This window comes from Pseudophryne corroboree, chromosome 7 (genome assembly GCF_028390025.1).
Source record: "Pseudophryne corroboree isolate aPseCor3 chromosome 7, aPseCor3.hap2, whole genome shotgun sequence".
Lineage (NCBI taxonomy): Eukaryota > Metazoa > Chordata > Amphibia > Anura > Myobatrachidae > Pseudophryne > Pseudophryne corroboree.
Window position 1 is genome coordinate 252,868,934 of NC_086450.1, and position 25,098 is coordinate 252,894,031.

Sequence of the window (25,098 nt, forward strand, 5' to 3'; positions counted from 1 at the left end):
AATCGGTGTGTGGAAACGTCTTGAAATCCAGTTCGCATCGATGGAACACTATTTGTAAAACCCACGGGTCTAGGCCAGAATGAACCCAGAACTGACTGAAAAGTGTCAGGCACTCCCCCACTGGGGCGGACTCTCGCAAGGGAGTCCCAGCATCATGCAGTAGATTTGGCAGAAGCAGGAGATGATTTCTGCTCCTGTGATCCTGAAGAGGCGGACCTCTTCCTCTTCCCTTACTCTATATGCAAAGAAAGGGAAACCTTTTACTTCTTTCGTACCACATGGACTGCTCTTTTTTTTTGTGTAGGGACAAAGGACAGAAAAAAAACGACTTACCTGCGGTAGCTGCCCACGAAATCATCCAGGACAGTACCAAACAAGGTCTCCCCTTGAATATGGGAAAGATTCCATAATCTATTTTGGAAGTAGGACGCGCCTTACACTGGTGAATTCTCCATCATGGCTCCACGCATGGATGCCGTAGCATACTATATATGATCTAACGTTAGGAGAATCTCAACCATAGCTAGCGTCAATACTGGATGATGAAATGATCAGAGCACTTTGCAATAGCCCTACTCATTCACGCACATGCAATGTAGTCTTGAGACATGTCTCATGGGTTGTATAATTAAATATTAATGTATACTCCAACGTGCGGTCTGTCGGCTCCCTAAGGACAGATGTCCCAGATGCAGGCAGAGTCACTTTCTTGTTAACCGTGAGAGGACCCTTCTTAAAATGGGGGGTGATTCCCCCTGTCCTCACGAGAGGAAGAAAAAAAATGTTTCTTCCTTTCTTTCCTAATTTAGGTAAACCTTCTTCTGTTGGTACAGAAAGGTACTCCGTATTGTCTACGACAACCCTTATAGGTACAATAATGTACTGAATATTCCTATTTAATGTCGGAATCATTCTGGACAATTAGTGTCGACATAGGATTCAGAGTCCATGTCGGTATCAGTGTGCATTATAGAGACAATGTTAGGAGACCCCGAGGGGTCTGGTGTGGATGGAAACAAAACTTTGGAAAAACACCTCTTCCACAGACTGTCTCCAGGGTTGTGTCTGAGACTCAGCCATATTATAACGTATATACCTACATCCGTGTCCCTACTACAATTTCCTCAGGGGAAGACCACTCTTTGAGATATGCTACATACATGTGCAAACACCCCACAGACACTCCGGGGCTAGGGGACAGATTTAATCAGAGGAGTAATGTGCCGACTCGTAACAGAGAGAATGTACATGTCACACAGCCGTGTGAACTCTCATTCATCACGTTTATGAAGCAGAAGGATCGACTGTAAAATCTATCAAGGGACACAGAGAGGATTTTGTCAGCTCACAACCCAGCGTTAGTAGCAGAGAACTGTGCAACAAAGTTTGCCCACAGACCTGCAGCGTTTATTCATATAACAGTATATACTTAAATATACACAGCACTAATCAAACTTCGCCCCCCTAGTTGCACCCTGATACAGTGGTGAAGGAAGGATCAGCGTCCTTGCATGGAAGGAGGGAAAAATGGCGCAGAGTAGTGTGCTGGCTGACTGAGGAAGAAGTCCCGCCCCCGCAAGGGCACGCTTCTCCTCAGTGTAGATTACTAAATTTTTATACTGGCGGGGGTTAGGACAGTGCCACCGCACTATTGCCCATATGCGCCAGTGTTAAAAGAGGATTTTATGCTGCCCCCCCCCACGCCTTGCACCCTGCAGTGCCTGTTATGTGTGGGAGCATGGCGCGCAGCATTCCGTACGCTGCGCTGTACCTCAATATGCCGTCACAGTTGAAGAAGTCTTCTTTTCTTCATCTACTCACCTGTCTTCTGACTTCTGGCTCTGTAAGGGGGTGACGGCAGGCTGCGGGAGTGAGCATCTAGGCATACCCAGCGATCAGCACCCTCAGGAGCTAATGGTGTCCTGTAGCCAGAAGCAGAGCCCTTGAACTCACTAGAAGTGGGTCATACTTCTCTCCCCTAAGTACCACGAAACAGGGAGACTGTTGTCAGCAGCCTCCCTGAACATAAAAAAACCTAACAAAAGTCTTTTTCAGAGAAACTCAGTAGAGCTCCTCTGTAGTGTGTCCAGTCTCACTGGGCACAATTCTAAAACTGGAGTCTGGAGCAGGGGCATAGAGGGAGGAGCCAGTTCACACCCTTTGAAAGTCTTAAAGTGCCCATGTCTCCTGCGGATCCCGTCCATACCCCATGAATCTAAATGGTGACCCCAGCATCCTCTAGGAAGTATGAGAAAGGGGGACGTTGTCTGCCGTAATGTGTAAAAAGGGGACACTGTCTGCCGTACTGTGTAAAAAGGGGGGCGTTGTCTGCCGTAATGTGTAAAAAGGGGAAGCTGTCTGCCGTAATATGTAAAAAGGGGGACACTGTCTGCCGTAATGTATAAAAAGGGGGACGCTGTCTGCTGTAATGTGTAAAAGGGGCTCTACCTGGTGTAGTGGCACTACTGTGTGGCATAATTTGAATAATGGACACTACTGTGCACCGTAATATGAATTGGTATTATTTTGTGGCCACACCCCTTCCCCATGAAGCCACGGCCTATATTATTTGCGTGCGGCTACGGCGCACCCTGCCCCTATTTTACATAAGTGTGTGTATGGGGGGGGGGGCAATGCCGTGTTAAAGTCAAAAGGTTAGCACGCTTTGCGTATTAACGCACGGCGAGAGTATATACGGTAGCATACACATTTGCACAGAGAGGCCACAAAGACATATTCAACACATATTCATACAACACATAGATTACACATAGACAAAACATGTTTAGCACCAGACTTGTATTATAATTGTATTTATATAATAGAGTGTAAAACCAGATATATATGTATTATTGGGATGGAACAAGTTAATTATATCATGCATTGGCTGGCCGGCGCTGCTGTGAATGCTGGGATGCGTTTCCCTCATCACAGCATGCACAGTTTCGGTGGCCAGCCAATGCGGAAGGAGAGGGACAGCTGCATGCGGCGCTGCAAGCAATTACACTGTGCTGCTGCAGCTTCCAAGTCCCCCTCCCTCCTCCTCCTTCTCCCCTGCCTCCGGAGCTGCCAGCACCGAGGAGCCTGACTGCCTGAGCCAGCGGAGAGATGGTAAGTATCAACTATTCTGTCTGTCTATCTATCCTGCCATAATGTGTAAAAAGGGGGACGCTGGCTGCCGTAATGTGTAAAAAGGGGGACGCTGGCTGCCGCTATGTGTAAAAAGGGGGACGCTGGCTGCCGTAATGTGTAAAAAGGGGGACTGGCTGCCGTAATGTGTAAAAAGGGGGACTGGCTGCCGTAGTGTGTAAAAAGGGGGACTGTCTGCCGTAATGTGTAAAAAGGGAATCTGTGTGCTGTAGTGTGTAAAAGGGGCTCTACCTGGTGTAGTGGCACTACTGTGCGGCATCATTTGAATAATGGAGACTACTGTGTACCGTAATATGAATTGGTATTATTTTGTGGCCACACCCCTTCCCCATGAAGCCATGCCCTATATTTTTGGCGCGCGACTACGGAATGCACTGCCCCTATTTTACATAAGTGTGTGTATGGAGGGGCGCCAATGACGTGTCAAAGTCAAAAGGTTCGGGCGCTTTGCGTATTAACACACAGCGAGAGTATATACGGTAGCATACGCATTTACACAGAGAAGCCACAAAGACATTTTAAACACATATTCATACAACACATAGATTACTGCTGGCAACAGCTTCCCTGCTTTGTGGGACTTAGGGGGGGGGGGGGGGGGGAATAGGAACCAACTTCTCAGTTAGTTTATTGGCTCTGCTTCCGCTGACAGGACACCATTAGCTCCTGAAGGGTACTGAACACAGCCCTTTCCTGGCTGCTGCTCACTCCCACAGCACTGCTTCCACCCCCTAACAGAGCCAGAAGTCAGAAGACTGGTGAGTATTTACTGGAGACCTGCAGGGAGGGGCCCTCTGGTCATCGTGGCGGCATAAAGGTACCAGCGCAGCGCGGGACGCTGCGCAGCAACATGTCTCGCAGCACAGGGTGCAGAGCGCATGGGGAGGGGCGCGCTCTGAGGGACATGATAAATCCCTACTCTCACTGGCAAAATGTACATACATGTGAGCCGCTGATGTACACTACCCCTGCCAGTATAAATATCATATTACTGTGGCTGAACCGCGCCATTACAGGGGGCGGGGCTTCAACTCAGAATTGCTTGTAACACTCAATTGGCACCATTTTCTCCTCACAGAGACGCCGGAGCGCTGATCCTGCAGGCTGCTTCTCCTCAGACATCGCTGATACAAGTGCCAGGGTGTTATAGAAGGGGAGGGGAGCACATCATTTATTGAAGTCTGCGGGCTTCACATTGGATATAAAGTGCTGATTTGGTATATATGTATATTCATTGTATGTAATACATATAGGGCGCGTGGTGTGGACTGGCAATTCCCTTTGGGTCCCTCTGACAGACATTAGTGTAAGTCTGTCCCCATTAGCTCCCATGTGTGCGTGAGTGGTGTGACTATACACGTGTGTAACATGTCTAGAGAAAGCTCTTCCCCGGAGGAACCCATTTTAGAGGCACAAGAGTGTTCTGAGCCTGTGTGGGTGAGAAAGCTGCAGAGTAATATGGCTAAACTAGTGAAGAAATTCTCTGAGTCTGAGGAACAGACAACGCATTGGAGACAGTCTGTGGAAGATGCTCTATTTGCTGATTGTTCCACATCATCCACTCGGGACCGCTCCAGTTCCCAGAAATGGTCCCTGGCCCAAATTATTCAAAGGGACACCGACACAGATTCCGACACTGAAGTCGACAGTGGGGATTTGAGGGGGGTAGACCCCAAACTAGCTAAGAGCATTCAATGTATGATAGTCGCTATAAAAGAGGTGTTGGAATTTCCTGACACAACACCTCCACCTGAGGAAAAAGATTATTTTAAATGAAATAAAAAACAGGTGGTGACTTTTCCTCTGTCTAAGGACTTAAAAACATTTTTTGAGGAATCCTGGACTAACCCAGAAAAGAAATTTGCTATCCCTAAAAGGTTGCGGGTAGCGTACCCTTTCCCAGAAGAGGAGGATAGGCATAAGTGGGAGTCACGCCCAATGATAGACACCTCAGTTTCTAGGTTGTCAAAGAAAATCATTTTACCTGCCCCAGGGTCAGCTTCATTAAAAGAACCTGCTGACAGCAAATTAGAGACGACTTTAAAGTCCATCTATGTTGCTACGGGTACGTTACTCAGGCCCACAATTGCTTCTGCGTGGGTAGGTAACACAGTCGAAAAGTGGACAGATAACTTGATTGTTAATATTGCCACGGTCGATAAAGATGACATTCTGAAAATTCTAGGTCATATCAAAGATTCTGCAGGTTATTTGGTTGAGGCTATGAAGGACGTAGGCTTACTGGGCTCACGTGCCTCTGCTATGGCGGTTTCAGCACGCAGGGTGCTCTGGATACACCAATGGAATGCTGACACAGAATCCAAAAGAAATATTGAGGCGCTCCCATACAATGGTGAGGCTCTCTTTGAAAAGAAATTAGATGCCATGATATCAACTACTGCATCTTGCAAGTCAGCATTTCTGCCGTCGGCAGCTACACCGGCTAAAAAAGTATATAATTCTCATACTATGCAGCCCTTTCAGCCCAACAAGTACAAAAAGGCTAAAAGTACCCCTTTTTACACAGGAAAAGGGAGAGGAAAAGGTAGAAAACTTACAACACCCTCAGGCTCCCAAGAGTAGAAGTCAGCAACTACTTCGCGGGAGTGCGATCGGGTGGGGGCACATCTACTATTTTTCAGCCAGGTCTGGCTTCGCTCAGACCTGGATCCTTGGATTTTACAGATAATATCCTAAGGTTACAAGTTGGAATTTCAAGACCTTCCCCCATGCCGATTTTTCAAATCAGCCTTACCAGTTTCTGCTTAGGACAGCGCAAGTGTCCTAAATGCAATACACAAATTATATCAAGACAAAGTAATTGCCTTGGTTCCTGCCGAACAAAGGAATCAAGGCTTTTATTCAAGCCTGTTTGTAGTACCGAAGTCGGATGGCTCGGTCAGGCCGATTTTAAAAGTAAAAACTCTGAATCTTTATTTTAAAAGATTCAAATTCAAGATGGAATCATTGAGAGCGGTGATTTCCTGCTTGGAAAAGGAATTTCTGGTGTCAGTGAACATCAAGGATGCTTACTAGCATGTCCCCATTTAACCGCCACATCAAGCATACCTGAGGTTTGCAGTTCAGGATTGCCACTACCAATTCCAGAAATTACCGTTCGGGCTCTCCACGGCTCCGAGAATATTCACCAAGGTGATGGAGGAGATGATGGTTCTCCTTCGCAAACAAAGGAGTCAACATAATTCCATACTTGGACGATCTCCTCATAAAAGCGAGATCCAGGGACAAGCTAATCCAGAACATAGCGTTATCCCTGACGGTACTTCAACAGCACAATTGGATCATCAACGTTCCAAAATCTCAGTTGGAACCGACGATGAGGTTATCATTTTTGGGAATGATACTGGACACAGAGGTACAGAAAGTATTTCTACCAGTGGAAAAGGCTCAGGAGATACAGAGCCTGGTCAAACAACTTTTGAGACCAAGACCAGTATCAATTCATCAGTGCATTCGCCTGTTGGGGAAAATGGTAGCGGCTTACGAGGCGCTACAATATGGCCGATTCCATGCCAGGATCTTCCAGTGGGACCTACTGGACAAGTGGTCCGGGTCGCATCTCCACAAGCATCAAAAGATAATCTTGTCAGCAAAAGCCAGAATTTCGCTCCTGTGGTGGCTACAAATGTCTCACCTCCTGGAGGGACGCAGGTTCGGGATTCAGACCTGGATCCTGGTGACCACGGATGCAAGTCTCCGAGGATGGGGAGCAGTCACGCAAGGTGAAAGCTTCCAAGGAAGGTGGTCAAGTCAAGAAACTCGACTTTACATAAACATTCTGGAATTGAGAGCTGTGTACAACAGTCTTCATCAGGTGGCACACCTTCTTCAAGGTCGTCCCATACAGACGCAGTCAGACAATGTAACAGCAGTAGCTTACATAAACCGTCAAGGTGGAACAAAAAGCAGAGCGGCAATGGCAGAGGTGACAAAGATACTCCTCTGGGCAGAAAGACATGCAAAAGCTCTGTCGGCAATTTTCATTCTGGGAGTGGACAACTGGGAAGAAGACTTCCTCAGCAGACACGATCTCCATCCAGGAGAATGGGGCCTCCACCCAGAAGTCTTCACGGAGGTGGCAAGTCGTTGGGGCATTCCTCAAGTGGATATGATGGCATCACGCCTCAACAAGAAGCTTCAGAAATATTGTTACAGGTCGAGAGACCCACAAGCAATAGCGATAGATGCACTGGTGACCCAGTGGGTGTTTCAGTCAGTGAATCTGTTCCCTCCACTTCCACTTATTCCAAAAGTTCTCAAGATCATCAGAAGAACAAAAGTTTGAGCAATAATCATTGCTCCAGATTGGCCAAGGAGGGCTGGGTATCCAGATCTTCAAGAGTTATTACTGGAAGACCTGCTTCAGCAGGGGCCGTTAGTTTATCAGGACTTACCGCAGCTGCGTTTGACGGCATGGCTGTTGAGCGCCAGATCCTAACCCATAAGGGTATTCCCAATGAAGTCATTCCCACACTTATTCTGGCCAGGAAAGGGGTAACATCCAAACATTACCATCGTATTTGGAGAAAATATGTATCTTGGTGTGAATCCAAGAAGTCTCCTGCGGTGGAGTTTCAATTAGGACGACTTCTCCTATTTCTACAGGCGGGTGTGGATGCTGGATTGAGATTAGGATCTATGAAGGTTCAGATTTCGGCCTTGTCAGTTTTCATTCAGAAACAATTGGCTTCCCTTCCTGAGGTCCAGACCTTCGTGAAAGGGGTTCTGCACATCCAACCTCCCTTTGTGCCTCCTGCGGTGCCATGGGATCTTAATGTGGTGTTGCAGTTCCCTAATCGGACTGGTTTGAGCCTCTACAAGAGGTAGAGTTGAAGTTTCTCACTTGGAAAGTGGTCATGCTGTTGGCTCTGGCCTCAGGCAGACGAGTGTCTGAGTTAGGAGCTCTGTCACACAAGAGTCCTTACTTAATATTTCATGAAGATAGGGCTGAACTGAGAACACGTCAGCACTTTCTTCCGAAGGTTGTGTCTTCTTTTCATATCAACCAACCAGTGGTGGTGACAGTGGCTTCTGACACCTCAGCCGTCCCAAAGTCCTTGGATGTTGTCAGAGCGTTTTGGACTTATGTTGCAAGAACGGCTATGATAAGGAAAACAGAATCTTTATTTGTCCTCTATGACCCCAACAAGATTGGGGGTCCTGCTTCTAAGCAGACTATTGCGCGCTGGATCACAGGTACCATTCAGCAGGCTCATTCCACGGCAGGATTGCTGTTACCAACTTCGGTAAAAGCCCACTCTACAAGGAAAGTGGGTTCGTCCTGGGCGCCTGCCCAGGGTGTCTCGGCATTGCAAATCTGCTGAGCTGCTACTTGGTCAGGTGCAAACACGTTTGCTAAGTTTTATAAGTTTGACACCTTGGCTGCTGACGACCTAAAATTTGGTCAGTCAGTTTCTGCAGGAACATTAGCAGTTTCCCGCCCGTACTGGGAGCTTTGGTATATCCCCATGGTACTAAAATGCACCCCAGCATCCTCTAGGATGTAAGAGAAAATAGGATTTTAATAACCTACCGGTAAATCCTTTTCTCGTAGTCCATAGAGGATGCTGGGTGCCCGCCAAGTGCTCCATTTTTCCTCCTGATTACATTTAAAAAATTTTTACACACTTGTGTTTAGATGTTGACAGCTGTTGCTGTTGAGTTATACATGCTGGTTGGCATGAGTTATGTTAAAGGCCATGTTAGCCGACATGTTTTTTGTGTATGGTGTGAGCTGGTGTGAATCTCGCCACAAGTTTATTAGTAAATCCTCTCTCGAATATGTACGTCTCCTCGGGCACAGTTCCTATACTGAGGTCTGGAGGAGGGGCATAGAGGGAGGAGCCAGTTCACACTATTAAAAAGTCTTAAAGTGCCGAAGGCTCCTGCGGAACCGTCTATACCCCATGGTACTAAAATGGACCCCAGCATCCTCTACGGACTATGAGAAAAAGATTTACCGGTAGGTTATTAAAATCCTATTTTTATTACACCTAATCATTTACAATAATAAAATCGACATTTGACATTAAACGGAATTTGGGTACATTTTTGTTTCAAAATAGTAGAAAACGGTAATAGAGAGAATGATAGAAAGAAGACAATAAACCGGAACGAAATCCAGTATGGGAGAAAGAAGAATAAGCAAGTATAGTAAGAAGGGAGGGGGTAGAGGGGGGGGGGGAAGTAAGGGAGCCTGGGAACCGGAGAGTCCAAAAAACCAATAGAATAGAATAGAATCGAGAAAGATTGGCCATATTAGCATCAGCAAACCGGGGCATATAGCAATTATAAGATCAACTACCAGATGGAGCAGAAGAGCGGTCACCAGCAATATAGTGCTGGCATAACAGAGTACTTTTGAACTCCAGCCAAGGGGACAATATTGCCAAAAATTCAGAAACATTGCCCCTTGTAAACGTAATAATATCCTCCATCTCCATATAATAGTCGACCCTCTTAAACCAATCTCTCACTGAGGGGGCCCTCGTAGATTTCCATAGTGTGGGTATGACTGCTTTAGCTGCATTGTTGAGATGTCTGAGTGTCGAGTGTTTATACGTCTTAGTGTCTGCTGTGGTAATATTTAGTAACCAGAATTCTGGATCTTTGGGTATATCGCCTTTCAGTATTGCTTCAGTACATTTAAATATATCAGCCCAGAAGATAGTGAGCGCCGGGCATTCCCACCATATATGTAGAAAGCTACCCACGTTGGACTTGCATCTCCAGCAAGTGTTGGGTATTGTAAGGAACATTTTGTGCAATATCACTGGAATCCTTTACCATCGGTATATAATCTTATAAAGAGTCTCTAGCGTAGCCAAGCACATAGAGCTGGCTTGAGCATTACGAAATATCGCCCCCCAATCTAGATCAGAGATCAGTCCTTGTAGGTCCTTCTCCCAGGCCGCCTCAAATGAAGGAGGACTGGTAAAAAGACCCTCAATGAGGTTAGCATAGAGCTGTGAAATAGCATGTGAAAGAGGTTTAGGGTCCACACATAATTGTTGAAAATGTGTGAGATTTCTCGATAAATTAGAATTTTTACCAATTGTGACCAGGAAATGACGTAGTTGCAAGAAATTCCAGAATTCTGAGTGCGGTAGAGGCCAAAGTGATTGGATGTCAGAGAATGAGCGTAGGCCTCCTGGGTCAATCATTTGGCCTACTCTAAAAATCCCTGCCTCCACCCAGAATTTAAATGAAGCAATATGAAGACCTGGGAGGAAGTCATGATTATAAAAAAAGGAAGTCAGGCGCGATATTTTAGAGGAAATGTGCGGAAGTAAACGCAGTTTCTTCCACATAGCAAGAGTAGGGGTAATAGTAGGATGGTCAATTCTTGGCAAATTGGTTAGCCATGGAGCTATCTCGATATAGTGAGCAAAGCTTTTTTCCTCTAAGGAGACCCATAGTTTGGTGTCTTTTGCACGAGTCCAGTCTAGAATTTGGTTTAGGAGTATGGCCTGATAATAACCAGGAATATGGGGAAGCTGCATGCTACCCATGAGTTTCCGTCTGAAAAGAATATCATGCTTGAATCTAGTGTGAGATCGACCCCAAACAAATTTATGTATAAGACTTTCTAGGGTATTCAATTATCCGCAAATTCGCGGCAATTTTTCGCGGCAATCGGCCGAAAATTGCCGCGAAAACGCTCCGTTTTTCGACCTATTCAATTCCAAACGGATTTCACGTGAAAATTCTTGCAGTGAAAAGTGCAGGGGAAAATGGGGAAATCAGCCTGTACCTCAAAAAATGCTAAACTAACATAGGAAAACAGAAGAGAAGTGTGTTAGAGATCACATTAGAGAGTTTTTGGGGACTTAAATTGTGTGAAATGGCTGTTATATGCATTTTTTTTTTAAAATGCAAAAAAATGATAGAAAGCAATTTTTTTTGAGCAAAATAAATGCTCTCATTAAATTTGGGGTACATGAAAATGGGTATAAGTATATATTTGGGTCATTTTAGGGTACTTAAAAAAAAAGTGGAAACAGACCGATTACTCCCATCTGCAAGCCTAAAAACACCCGTCCCACTCATAAAGCACCCCAATATACCTGTCCCATACCTTGAACCCCAATTTCCATCACTTTGAACTTTTTCACCCCAAAAATGACATGTCATTATTGGCCAATTAAAAATAATTAAAAACTTCAACGTGCCTAATTAGTCATTAAGGGGGGTGTCCCAGGAGTTCTGGACAATATCCAAACATTTTTACCATAAAATAGTGACTTTTCCCAACTTTTCACCTGCTCAGAGTAGGTGAAGTGAAATTAGTGAAAAAATGATCACCGATAAGTTTTCACGGAAAATTGAATAGGCTGTAATTGCTTTTCACGTGAAAAGTCCGTTTTTTCACCGGAAAACCGGACTTTTCACGTGAAAAGTCTGTTATCACTGCTAATTGAATATACCCCTTTGAATTGCTTGGAGCCATGTAGTGGGGATGTGGATGGGAAGCGTTTGAAGAAAATATAAATTTTTTTTGGAGGGAATTCATTTTAACCACGTTTATCCTACCGAACCAGGATAGGTGTAAAGAACGCCATTTTTGATAGTCTGATCGTAAAGAATTTAACAATGGGGGGTAATTTAGGGAAAATAATTGGGAAAGGTCCCTGGGAATTTGTACCCCTAAATATTTTAATTTGGTGTCGTTCCAAGAAAAGGGGAAGGAATGTTTCAGACTGTCAACCATGGATATTGGGGTATTTAGATTCATGATGACCGACTTGGAATAGTTAATTTTAAAATTGGAGAGGCAGCTAGCAATCAACTCAGAATGACCACCATAGTCTACGGCCTGTGGTGTAATCCATATACCGAAATATTTCAATCTTACTGTCCACCGCAGCAGGCAATGATCCTGCCGCTCCTCCAGTATAAGGCCTGAGATTGGGAAAGTCAATTATTTTCCCTATTTACTAATAGGTCAGAAAAGCCCCAAATGTATTAACCGTTTTTAGCAAGTTCGCTAACGAGCTCTCTAAGTCTTTCAAATGTAGCAACATGTCATCCGCATATAGGTGGTCATTCCGAGTTGTTCTCCCGCTAGCAGTTTTTAGCAGCCGTGCAAACGCTATGCCACCTCCCACTGGGAGTGTATTTTAGCTTAGCAGAAGTGCGAACGAAAGGTTCACAGTTCGACGGCAAAGTTTTTTTGTGCAGTTTTAGAGTAGCTCAATACCTACTCAGCACTTGTGATGACTTCAGACTGTTCAGTTCCTGTTTTGATGTCACAAACATGCCCTGCGTTCGCCTAGCCACGCCTGCGTTTTTCATGGCACGCCTGTGTTTTTTCGAACACTCCCTTAAAACGGTCAGTTGACACCCAGAAATGCCCACTTCATGTCAATCACTCTGCGGCCAGCAGTGCGACTGGAAAACTTCGCTAGACCTTGTGTGAAACTACATCATTCGTTGTAATAGTACATTGCGCATATGCATTGCACCGCATACGCATGTGCAGAAGTGCCGTTTTTTGCCTCATTGCTGCAGAGCGAACAAATGCAGCTAGTGATCAACTCGGATTGACCACCATAGTGCTATCACATCCTCCCTCTGTCCCAGTCTGATACCACAAATTCCTGCGTTTGCTCTTATAGAGAAAGCAAGGGGCTCAATTGTCAATGCAAATAATGCAGGTGACAGTGGGCACCCTTGACGTGTGCCCCTAAACAGGGGAAAATATTCTGACATATATGCATTAACGGATACCCGTGCTGTTGGTAGGGCGTACAGCATTTATACCCATTTTATAAACCTGGGCCCAAACGAGAATTTTTCTAATACTGCGCATAAGTATCCCCACTCTACTGAGTCAAAGGCCTTGGCCGCATCGAGTGATACGACCACTGCCCCTGACCCTTCTACATCGCATCCAAATGGCAAAACAATCTATGCAGGTTCTGCGTTGTAGATTTCCCTGGCATAAAGCACATTTGATCAGGATGGATATTTGTATTACTGAATTTAACCGCATCGCTAATACCTTAGCGACTATCTTAACATCCATTGTCAAAAGTGAAATGGGCCTATATGACTCAGGGAAATTGGGGTCCTTTTCTATTTTTAGGTAGTGCAATAATAATGATTGCCTCTGTCATGGAGGAAGAAATAGAATCCCACTCATATAGTGAATTAAACAACTCCAGCAGATATGGGAGAGAAAATTCTCTAAATTTTTATTATACACTTCCACAGGTATTCCATCCAATCCTGGGGCCTTAGACACTGGAAGTGAAGAGATCGCTGCCTCAATCTCTTCCAGTGTAAAAAGAGCTTCTAGTATTTCTACCACTTCCCCTGACAGAGTTGGGAGTTCAATATGTTCCAGATACTCTTCTGCTATGCAGCCACGGTAAGCTTTGATACACACCCGGCCCCTGCTGTAACAGGTCCTCGCGCAGAGGAAGAAGCCAGGGATCTCCTATGAGTAATTCCTGAAAATCTGGATACCAAGCCCTCCTTGGCCATTCTGGGACAATGAGGATTGCTCGAATCTTTGTTCTTCTTATGATCTTTAGAACTTTTGTCATGAGAGGAAATGGAGGGAATACATATACTGACTGAGACACTCACAGTGTCACCAGTGCATCCACTGCCATTGCTTGAGGGTCTCTTGACCTGGAACAATATCTTTGAAGCTTCAAGTTGAGACGAGATGCCATCATGTCTACTTGAGGAACTCCCCAATGACTGGTTACCTCTGTGAAGACTTCTTGGTGGATGCCCCACTCTTCTGGATGGAGATCGTGTTTTCTGAGGAAGTCTGCTTCCCAGATGTCCACTTCTGGAAAGAAGATTGCTGACAGAGCGTCTGCACGCTTTTCCTCCAAGCGGAGAATCTGTGTGGCTTCTACCACCGCCGCACTGGGTTTCGTTCTGGCGGTTTTTACATGCTACTGCTGTTACATCTTCCGACTGAATCAGTACGGGTAGATCTTGAAGAAAATGTTCCGCTTGTAGAAGGCCATTGTAAATTGCTCTCAACATCCAGAATGTTTATGTGGAGATAGGTTTCCTGACTTGACCATTCCTTGGAAGTTTGCCCCTCTGTGTGTCTGCTCTCCAGCCTCGGAGGCTTGCATCCGTGGTCACTAGGGTCCAGTCCTGGATCTCGAACCTGCTCCTCACTAGGAGGTGAGAATTGTGCAGCCACCACAGGAGTGATATTCTGGTCCAGGAAGACAGGATTATCCTGCTGCGCATGTGTCGGTGGGCTCTGGACTCTAACAGGTCCCACTGGAATACACTGGCATGGAATCTACAAAACGGTAAGACCTCGCAGGCCACAACCATCATCCCCAGCAACCATATGCATTGATGAATAGACGTACTTGCTGGTTTCCAAATTTATTCGACTAGTCTCTGGATCTCCAGAGCCCTTTCCACTGGAAGAAAAACTCTGTAGTTCTGTGTCCAGAATGAAGAACTGTCAGGGGCAGTACAATGTTCTGCACCAATCTGGCCTTGTAACTCTCCTTTATTAGGAGATCTACCAAGTACTGGATAATAGTGACTCCTTGCTTGCGAAGGAGAACCATCATTTTCGGCATTACCTTGTGAGAATCCTCGGAGCCGTTGATAGACCAAATGGCAACTTCAGAAATTGGCAATGACAATCCTGAATTGCAAATCTCAGGCAATCCTGTGGAGGATAACTGTGAACATGTAAGTAGGCATCCATTACGTCTATTCAGACTGGAGATTACTGCCTTGAGAAATTCCATCCTGAATTTGAATTACTTCAGGTAGAAATTGAAAAATTTTCGATTTCGGATCGGTCTGACTGAGCCGTCCGGCTTTGGAGTCACAAAGAGGCTTGAATAAAAAAAAACCCCACTCCCTGTTGGAATAGGGGAATCAGGGTAATGACCTGATCCTGACTCAATTATTGAATGGCTGCGCTTACTCCCTCCCTGTCAGGGAGAGAAACTGGTAAGGCCGATTTGAAATCGGTGTGTGGAAACGTCTTGAAATCCAGTTCGCATCGATGGAACACTATTTGTAAAACCCACGGGTCTAGGCCAGAATGAACCCAGAACTGACTGAAAAGTGTCAGGCACTCCCCCACTGGGGCGGACTCTCGCAAGGGAGTCCCAGCGTCATGCAGTAGATTTGGCAGAAGCAGGAGATGATTTCTGCTCCTGTAATCCTGAAGAGGCGGACCTCTTCCTCTTCCCTTACTCTATATGCAAAGAAAGGGAAACCTTTTACTTCTTTCGTACCACATGGACTGCTCTTTTTTTTTGTGTAGGGACAAAGGACAGAAAAAAAACGACTTACCTGCGGTAGCTGCCCACGAAATCATCCAGGACAGTACCAAACAAGGTCTCCCCTTGACTATGGGAAAGATTCCATAATCTATTTTGGAAGTAGGACGCGCCTTACACTGGTGAATTCTCCATCATGGCTCCACGCATGGATGCTGTAGCATACTATATATGATCTAACGTTAGGAGAATCTCAACCATAGCTAGCGTCAATACTGGATGATGAAATGATCAGAGCACTTTGCAATAGCCCTACTCATTCACGCACATGCAATGTAGTCTTGAGACATGTCTCATGGGTTGTATAATTAAATATTAATGTATACTCCAACGTGCGGTCTGTCGGCTCCCTAAGGACAGATGTCCCAGATGCAGGCAGAGTCACTTTCTTGTTAACCGTGAGAGGACCCTTCTTAAAATGGGGGGTGATTCCCCCTGTCCTCACGAGAGGAAGAAAAAAAATGTTTCTTCCTTTCTTTCCTAATTTAGGTAAACCTTCTTCTGTTGGTACAGAAAGGTACTCCGTATTGTCTAAGACAACCCTTATAGTTACAATAATGTACTGAATATTCCTAGTTAATGTCGGAATCATTCTGGACAATTAGTGTCGACATAGGTTTCAGAGTCCGTGTCGGTATCAGTGTGCATTATAGAGACAATGTTAGGAGACCCCGAGGGGTCTGGTGTGGATGAAAACAAAACTTTGGAAAAACACCTCTTCCACAGACTGTCTCCAGGGTTGTGTCTGAGACTCAGCCATATTATAACGTATATACCTACATCCGTGTCCCTACTACAATTTCCTCAGGGGAAGACCACTCTTTGAGACATGCTACATACATGTGCAAACACCCCACAGACACTCCGGGGCTAGGGGACAGATTTAATCAGAGGAGTAATGTGCCGACTCGTAACAGAGAGAATGCACATGTCACACAGCCGAGTGAACTCTCATTCATCGCGTTTATGAAGCAGAAGGATCGACAGTAAAATCTATCAAGGGACACAGAGAGGATTTTGTCAGCTCACAACCCAGCGTTAGTAGCAGAGAACTGTACAACAAAGTTTGCCCACAGACCTGCAGCGTTTATTCATATAACAGTATATACTTAAATATACACAGCACTAATCAAACTTCGCCCCCCTAGTTGCACCCTGATACAGTGGTGAAGGAAGGATCAGCGTCCTTGCATGGAAGGAGGGAAAAATGGCGCAGAGTAGTGTGCTGGCTGACTGAGGAAGAAGTCCCGCCCCCGCAAGGGCACGCTTCTCCTCAGTGTAGATTACTAAATTTTTATACTGGCGGGGGTTAGGACAGTGCCACCGCACTATTGCCCATATGCGCCAGTGTTAAAAGAGGATTTTATGCTGCCCCCCCCACGCCTTGCACCCTGCAGTGCCTGTTATGTGTGGGAGCATGGCGCGCAGCATTCCGTACGCTGCGCTGTACCTCAATATGCCGTCACAGTTGAAGAAGTCTTCTTTTCTTCATCTACTCACCTGTCTTCTGACTTCTGGCTCTGTAAGGGGGTGACGGCAGGCTGCGGGAGTGAGCATCTAGGCATACCCAGCGATCAGCACCCTCAGGAGCTAATGGTGTCCTGTAGCCAGAAGCAGAGCCCTTGAACTCACTAGAAGTGGGTCATACTTCTCTCCCCTAAGTCCCACGAAGCAGGGAGACTGTTGTCAGCAGCCTCCCTGAACATAAAAAACCTAACAAAAGTCTTTTTCAGAGAAACTCAGTAGAGCTCCTCTGTAGTGTGTCCAGTCTCACTGGGTACAATTCTAAAACTGGAGTCTGGAGCAGGGGCATAGAGGGAGGAGCCAGTTCACACCCTTTGAAAGTCTTAAAGTGCCCATGTCTCCTGCGGATCCCGTCCATACCCCATGAATCTAAATGGTGACCCCAGCATCCTCTAGGACGTATGAGAAAGGGGGACGTTGTCTGCCGTAATGTGTAAAAAGGGGACACTGTCTGCCGTACTGTGTAAAAAGGGGGGCGTTGTCTGCCGTAATGTGTAAAAAGGGGAAGCTGTCTGCCGTAATATGTAAAAAGGGGGACACTGTCTGCCGTAATGTATAAAAAGGGGGACGCTGTCTGCTGTAATGTGTAAAAGGGGCTCTACCTGGTGTAGTGGCACTACTGTGTGGCATAATTTGAATAATGGACACTACTGTGCACCGTAATATGAATTGGTATTATTTTGTGGCCACACCCCTTCCCCATGAAGCCACGGCCTATATTATTTGCGTGCGGCTACGGCGCACCCTGCCCCTATTTTACATAAGTGTGTGTATGGGGGGGGGGGCAATGCCGTGTTAAAGTCAAAAGGTTAGCACGCTTTGCGTATTAACGCACGGCGAGAGTATATACGGTAGCATACACATTTGCACAGAGAGGCCACAAAGACATATTCAACACATATTCATACAGCACATAGATTACACATAGACAAAACATGTTTAGCACCAGACTTGTATTATAATTGTATTTATATAATAGAGTGTAAAACCATATATATATGTATTATTGGGATGGAACAAGTTAATTATATCATGCATTGGCTGGCCGGCGCTGCTGTGAATGCTGGGATGCGTTTCCCTCATCCCAGCATGCACAGTTTCGGTGGCCAGCCAATGCGGAAGGAGAGGGACAGCTGCATGCGGCGCTGCAAGCAATTACACTGTGCTGCTGCAGCTTCCAAGTCCCCCTCCCTCCTCCTCCTTCTCCCCTGCCTCCGGAGCTGCCAGCACCGAGGAGCCTGACTGCCTGAGCCAGCGGAGAGATGGTAAGTATCAACTATTCTGTCTGTCTATCTATCCTGCCGTAATGTGTAAAAAGGGGGACGCTGGCTGCCGTAATGTGTAAAAAGGGGGACGCTGGCTGCCGCTATGTGTAAAAAGGGGGACGCTGGCTGCCGTAATGTGTAAAAAGGGGGACTGGCTGCCGTAATGTGTAAAAAGGGGGACTGGCTGCCGTAGTGTGTAAAAAGGGGGACTGGCTGCCGTAATGTGTAAAAAGGGAATCTGTGTGCTGTAGTGTGTAAAAGGGGCTCTACCTGGTGTAGTGGCACTACAGTGCGGCATAATTTGAATAATGGAGACTACTGTGTACCGTAATATGAATTGGTATTATTTTGTGGCCACACCCCTTCCCCATGAAGCCATGCCCTATATTTTTCGCGCGCGACTACGGAATGCACTGCCCCTATTTTACATAAGTGTGTGTATGGAGGGGCGCCAATGCCGTGTCAAAGTCAAAAGGTTCAGGCGCCTTGCGTATTAACACACAGCGAGAGTATATACGGTAGCATACGCATTTACACAGAGAAGCCACAAAGACATTTTAAACACATATTCATACAACACATAGATTACTGCTGGCAACAGCTTCACTGCTTTGTGGGACTTAGGGGGGGGGGGGGGGAATAGGAACCAACTTCTCAGTTAGTTTAATGGCTCTGCTTCCGCTGACAGGACACCATTAGCTCCTGAAGGGTACTGAACACAGCCCTTTCCTGGCTGCTGCTCACTCCCACAGCACTGCTTCCACCCCCTAACAGAGCCAGAAGTCAGAAGACTGGTGAGTATTTACTGGAGACCTGCAGGGAGGGGCCCTCTGGTCATCGTGGCGGCATAAAGGTACCAGCGCAGCGCGGGACGCTGCGCAGCAACATGTCTCGCAGCACAGGGTGCAGAGCGCATGGGGAGGGGCGCGCTCTGAGGGACATGATAAATCCCTACTCTCACTGGCAAAATGTACATACATGTGAGCCGCTGATGTACACTACCCCTGCCAGTATAAATATCATATTACTGTGGCTGAACCGCGCCATTACAGGGGGCGGGGCTTCAACTCAGAATTGCTTGTAACACTCAATTGGCACCATTTTCTCCTCACAGAGACGCCGGAGCGCTGATCCTGCAGGCTGCTTCTCCTCAGACATCGCTGATACAAGTACCAGGGTGCTATAGAAGGGGAGGGGAGCACATCATTTATTGAAGTCTGCGGGCTTCACATTGGATATAAAGTGCTGATTTGGTATATATGTATATTCATTGTATGTAATACATATAGGGCGCGTGGTGTGGACTGGCAATTCCCTTTGGGTCCCTCTGACAGACATTAGTGTAAGTCTGTCCCCATTAGCTCCCATGTGTGCGTGAGTGGTGTGACTATACACGTGTGTAACATGTCTAGAGAAAGCTCTTCCCCGGAGGAACCCATTTTAGAGGCACAAGAGTGTTCTGAGCCTGTGTGGGTGAGAAAGCTGCAGAGTAATATGGCTAAACTAGTGAAGAAATTCTCTGAGTCTGAGGAACAGACAACGCATTGGAGACAGTCTGTGGAAGATGCTCTATTTGCTGATTGTTCCACATCATCCACTCGGGACCGCTCCAGTTCCCAGAAATGGTCCCTGGCCCAAATTATTCAAAGGGACACCGACACAGATTCCGACACTGAAGTCGACAGTGGGGATTTGAGGGGGGTAGACCCCAAACTAGCTAAGAGCATTCAATGTATGATAGTCGCTATAAAAGAGGTGTTGGAATTTCCTGACACAACACCTCCACCTGAGGAAAAAGATTATTTTAAATGAAATAAAAAACAGGTGGTGACTTTTTCTCTGTCTAAGGACTTAAAAACATTTTTTGAGGAATCCTGGACTAACCCAGAAAAGAAATTTGCTATCCCTAAAAGGTTGCGGGTAGCGTACCCTTTCCCAGAAGAGGAGGATAGGCATAAGTGGGAGTCACGCCCAATGATAGACACCTCAGTTTCTAGGTTGTCAAAGAAAATCATTTTACCTGCCCCAGGGTCAGCTTCATTAAAAGAACCTGCTGACCGCAAATTAGAGACGACTTTAAAGTCCATCTATGTTGCTACGGGTACGTTACTTATGCCCTCGATTGCTTCTGCGTGGGTAGGTAACACAGTCGAAAAGTGGACAGATAACTTGATTGTTAATATTGCCACGGTCGATAAAGATGACATTCTGAAAATTCTAGGTCATATCAAAGATTCTGCAGGTTATTTGGTTGAGGCTATGAAGGACGTAGGCTTACTGGGCTCACGTGCCTCTGCTATGGCGGTTTCAGCACGCAGGGTGCTCTGGATACACCAATGGAATGCTGACACAGAATCCAAAAGAAATATTGAGGCGCTCCCATACAATGGTGAGGCTTTCTTTGAAAAGAAATTAGATGCCATGATATCAACTACTGCATCTTGCAAGTCAGCATTTCTGCCGTCGGCAGCTACACCGGCTAAAAAAGTATATAATTCTCATACTATGCAGCCCTTTCAGCCCAACAAGTACAAAAAGGCTAAAAGTACCCCTTTTTACACAGGAAAAGGGAGAGGAAAAGGTAGAAAACTTACAACACCCTCAGGCTTTCAAGAGTAGAAGTCAGCAACTACTTCTGCAAAAACCACAGCATGACGCTGGGGCTCCTCTGCGGGAGTGCGATCGGGTGGGGGCACATCTACTATTTTTCAGCCAGGTCTGGCTTCGCTCAGACCTGGATCCTTGGATTTTACAGATAATATCCTAAGGTTACAAGTTGGAATTTCAAGACCTTCCCCCATGCCGATTTTTCAAATCAGCCTTACCAGTTTCTGCTCAGGACAGCGCAAGTGTCCTAAATGCAATACACAAATTATATCAAGACAAAGTAATTGCCTTGGTTCCTGCCGAACAAAGGAATCAAGGCTTTTATTCAAGCCTGTTTGTAGTACCGAAGTCGGATGGCTCGGTCAGGCCGATTTTAAACCTTAAATCTCTGAATCTTTATTTTAAAAGATTCAAATTCAAGATGGAATCATTGAGAGCGGTGATTTCCAGCTTGGAAAAGGAATTTCTGGTGTCAGTGAACATCAAGGATGCTTACTAGCATGTCCCCATTTAACCGCCACATCAAGCATACCTGAGGTTTGCAGTTCAGGATTGCCACTACCAATTCCAGAAATTACCGTTCGGGCTCTCCACGGCTCCGAGAATATTCACCAAGGTGATGGAGGAGATGATGGTTCTCCTTCGCAAACAAAGGAGTCAACATAATTCCATACTTGGACGATTTCCTCATAAAAGCGAGATCCAGGGACAAGCTAATCCAGAACATAGCGTTATCCCTGACGGTACTTCAACAGCACAGTTGGATCATCAACGTTCCAAAATCTCAGTTGGAACCGACGATGAGGTTATCATTTTTGGGAATGATACTGGACACAGAGGTACAGAAAGTATTTCTACCAGTGGAAAAGGCTCAGGAGATACAGAGCCTGGTCAAACAACTTTTGAGACCAAGACCAGTATCAATTCATCAGTGCATTCGCCTGTTGGGGAAAATGGTAGCGGCTTACGAGGCGCTACAATATGGCCGATTCCATGCCAGGATCTTCCAGTGGGACCTACTGGACAAGTGGTCCGGGTCGCATCTCCACAAGCATCAAAAGATAATCTTGTCAGCAAAAGCCAGAATTTCGCTCCTGTGGTGGCTACAAATGTCTCACCTCCTGGAGGGACGCAGGTTCGGGATTCAGACCTGGATCCTGGTGACCACGGATGCAAGTCTCCGAGGATGGAACAAAAAGCAGAGCGGCAATGGCAGAGGTGACAAAGATACTCCTCTGGGCAGAAAGACATGCAAAAGCTCTGTCGGCAATTTTCATTCTGGGAGTGGACAACTGGGAAGAAGACTTCCTCAGCAGACACGATCTCCATCCAGGAGAATGGGGCCTCCACCCAGAAGTCTTCACGGAGGTGGCAAGTCGTTGGGGCATTCCTCAAGTGGATATGATGGCATCACGCCTCAACAAGAAGCTTCAGAAATATTGTTCCAGGTCGAGAGACCCACAAGCAATAGCGATAGATGCACTGGTGACCCAGTGGGTGTTTCAGTCAGTGAATCTGTTCCCTCCACTTCCACTTATTCCAAAAGTTCTCAAGATCACCAGAAGAACAAGAGTTTGAGCAATAATCATTGCTCCAGATTGGCCAAGGAGGGCTGGGTATCCAGATCTTCAAGAGTTATTACTGGAAGACCTGCTTCAGCAGGGGCCGTTAGTTTATCAGGACTTACCGCAGCTGCGTTTGATGGCATGGCTGTTGAGCGCCAGATCCTAACCCGTAAGGGTATTCCCAATGAAGTCATTCCCACACTTATTCTGGCCAGGAAAGGGGTAACATCCAAACATTACCATCATATTTGGAGAAAATATGTATCTTGGTGTGAATCCAAGAAGTCTCCTGCGGTGGAGTTTCAATTAGGACGACTTCTCCTATTTCTACAGGCGGGTGTGGATGCTGGATTGAGATTAGGATCTATGAAGGTTCAGATTTCGGCCTTGTCAGTTTTCATTCAGAAACAATTGGCTTCCCTTCCTGAGGTCCAGACCTTCGTGAAAGGGGTTCTGCACATCCAACCTCCCTTTGTGCCTCCTGCGGTGCCATGGGATCTTAATGTGGTGTTGCAGTTCCCTAATCGGACTGGTTTGAGCCTCTACAAGAGGTAGAGTTGAAGTTTCTCACTTGGAAAATGGTCATGCTGTTGGCTCTGGCCTCAGGCAGACGAGTGTCTGAGTTAGGAGCTCTGTCACACAAGAGTCCTTACTTAATATTTCATGAAGATAGGGCTGAACTGAGAACACGTCAGCACTTTCTTCCGAAGGTTGTGTCTTCTTTTCATATCAACCAACCAGTGGTGGTGACAGTGGCTTCTGACACCTCAGCCGTCCCAAAGTCCTTGGATGTTGTCAGAGCGTTTTGGACTTATGTTGCAAGAACGGCTAGGATAAGGAAAACAGAATCTTTATTTGTCCTCTATGACCCCAACAAGATTGGGGGTCCTGCTTCTAAGCAGACTATTGAGCGCTGGATCACAGGTACCATTCAGCAGGCTCATTCCACGGCAGGATTGCTGTTACTGACTTCGGTAAAAGCCCACTCTACAAGGAAAGTGGGTTCGTCCTGGGCGCCTGCCCAGGGTGTCTCGGCATTGCAAATCTGCTGAGCTGCTACTTGGTCAGGTGCAAACACGTTTGCTAAGTTTTATAAGTTTGACACCTTGGCTGCTGACGACCTAAAATTTGGTCAGTCAGTTTCTGCAGGAACATTAGCAGTTTCCCGCCCGTACTGGGAGCTTTGGTATATCCCCATGGTACTAAAATGGACCCCAGCATCCTCTAGGATGTAAGAGAAAATAGGATTTTAATAACCTACCGGTAAATCCTTTTCTCGTAGTCCGTAGAGGATGCTGGGTGCCCGCCAAGTGCTCCATTTTTCCTCCTGATTACATTTTAAAAATTTTTACACACTTGTGTTTAGATGTTGACAGCTGTTGCTGTTGAGTTATACATGCTGGTTGGCATGAGTTATGTTAAAGGCCATGTTAGCCGACATGTTTTTTGTGTATGGTGTGAGCTGGTGTGAATCTCGCCACAAGTTTATTAGTAAATCCTCTCTCGAATACGTACGTCTCCTCGGGCACAGTTCCTATACTGAGGTCTGGAGGAGGGGCATAGAGGGAGGAGCCAGTTCACACTATTAAAAAGTCTTAAAGTGCCGAAGGCTCCTGCGGAACCGTCTATACCCCATGGTACTAAAATGGACCCCAGCATCCTCTACGGACTATGAAAAATTTTTTTACCGGTAGGTTATTAAAATCCTATTTTTATTACACCTGGTTCAATAAAGAGTAATCATTTACAATAATAAAATCGACATTTGACATTAAACCGAATTTGGGTACATTTTTGTTTCAAAATAGTAGAAAACGGTAATAGAGAGAATGATAGAAAGAAGACAATAATCCGGCGAAATCCAGTATGGGAGAAAGAAGAATAAGCAAGTATAGTAAGAAGGGAGGGGGTAGAGGGGGGGGGGGAAGTAAGGGAGCCTGAGAACCGGAGAGTCCAAAAAACCAATAGAATAGAATAGAATCGAGAAAGATTGGCCATATTAGCATCAGCAAACCGGGGCATATAGCAATTATAAAATCAACTACCAGATGGAGCAGAAGAGCTGTCACCAGCAATATAGTGCTGGCATAACAGAGTACTTTTGAACTCCAGCCAAGGGGACAATATTGCCAAAAATTCAGAAACATTGCCCCTTGTAAACGTAATAATATCCTCCATCTCCATATAATAGTCGACCCTCTTAAACCAATCTCTCACTGAGGGGGCCCTCGTAGATTTCCATAGTGTGGGTATGACTGCTTTAGCTGCATTGTTGAGATGTCTGAGTGTCGAGTGTTTATACGTCTTAATGTCTGCTGTGGTAATATTTAGTAACCAGAATTCTGGATCTTTGGGTATATCGCCTTTCAGTATTGCTTCAGTACATTTAAATATATCAGCCCAGAAGATAGTGAGCGCCGGGCATTCCCACCATATATGTAGAAATCTACCCACGTTGGACTTGCATCTCCAGCAAGTGTTGGGTATTGTAAGGAACATTTTGTGCAATATCACTGGAATCCTTTACCATCGGTATATAATCTTATAAAGAGTCTCTAGCGTAGCCAAGCACATAGAGCTGGCTTGAGTATTACGAAATATTGCCCCCCAATCTAGATCAGAGATCAGTCCTTGTAGGTCCTTCTCCCAGGCCGCCTCAAATGAAGGAGGACTGGTAAA

At 45.9% G+C, this 25,098-nt stretch overlaps 2 non-coding genes across 2 annotated transcripts; both read right to left on the bottom strand.

The window, feature by feature from the left end:
* Window positions 1-1,205: 1,205 nt before the first annotated feature.
* LOC134946979 (small nucleolar RNA U13) lies at window positions 1,206-1,301 on the bottom strand. Its single transcript, XR_010182515.1, has one exon. It is a non-coding gene; the product is annotated as a small nucleolar RNA U13 (small nucleolar RNA).
* A 15,042-nt stretch (window positions 1,302-16,343) lies between these two features.
* On the bottom strand, window positions 16,344-16,439 carry LOC134946980 (small nucleolar RNA U13). Its single transcript, XR_010182516.1, has one exon. It is a non-coding gene; the product is annotated as a small nucleolar RNA U13 (small nucleolar RNA).
* Between the last annotated feature and the right edge of the window lie 8,659 nt (window positions 16,440-25,098).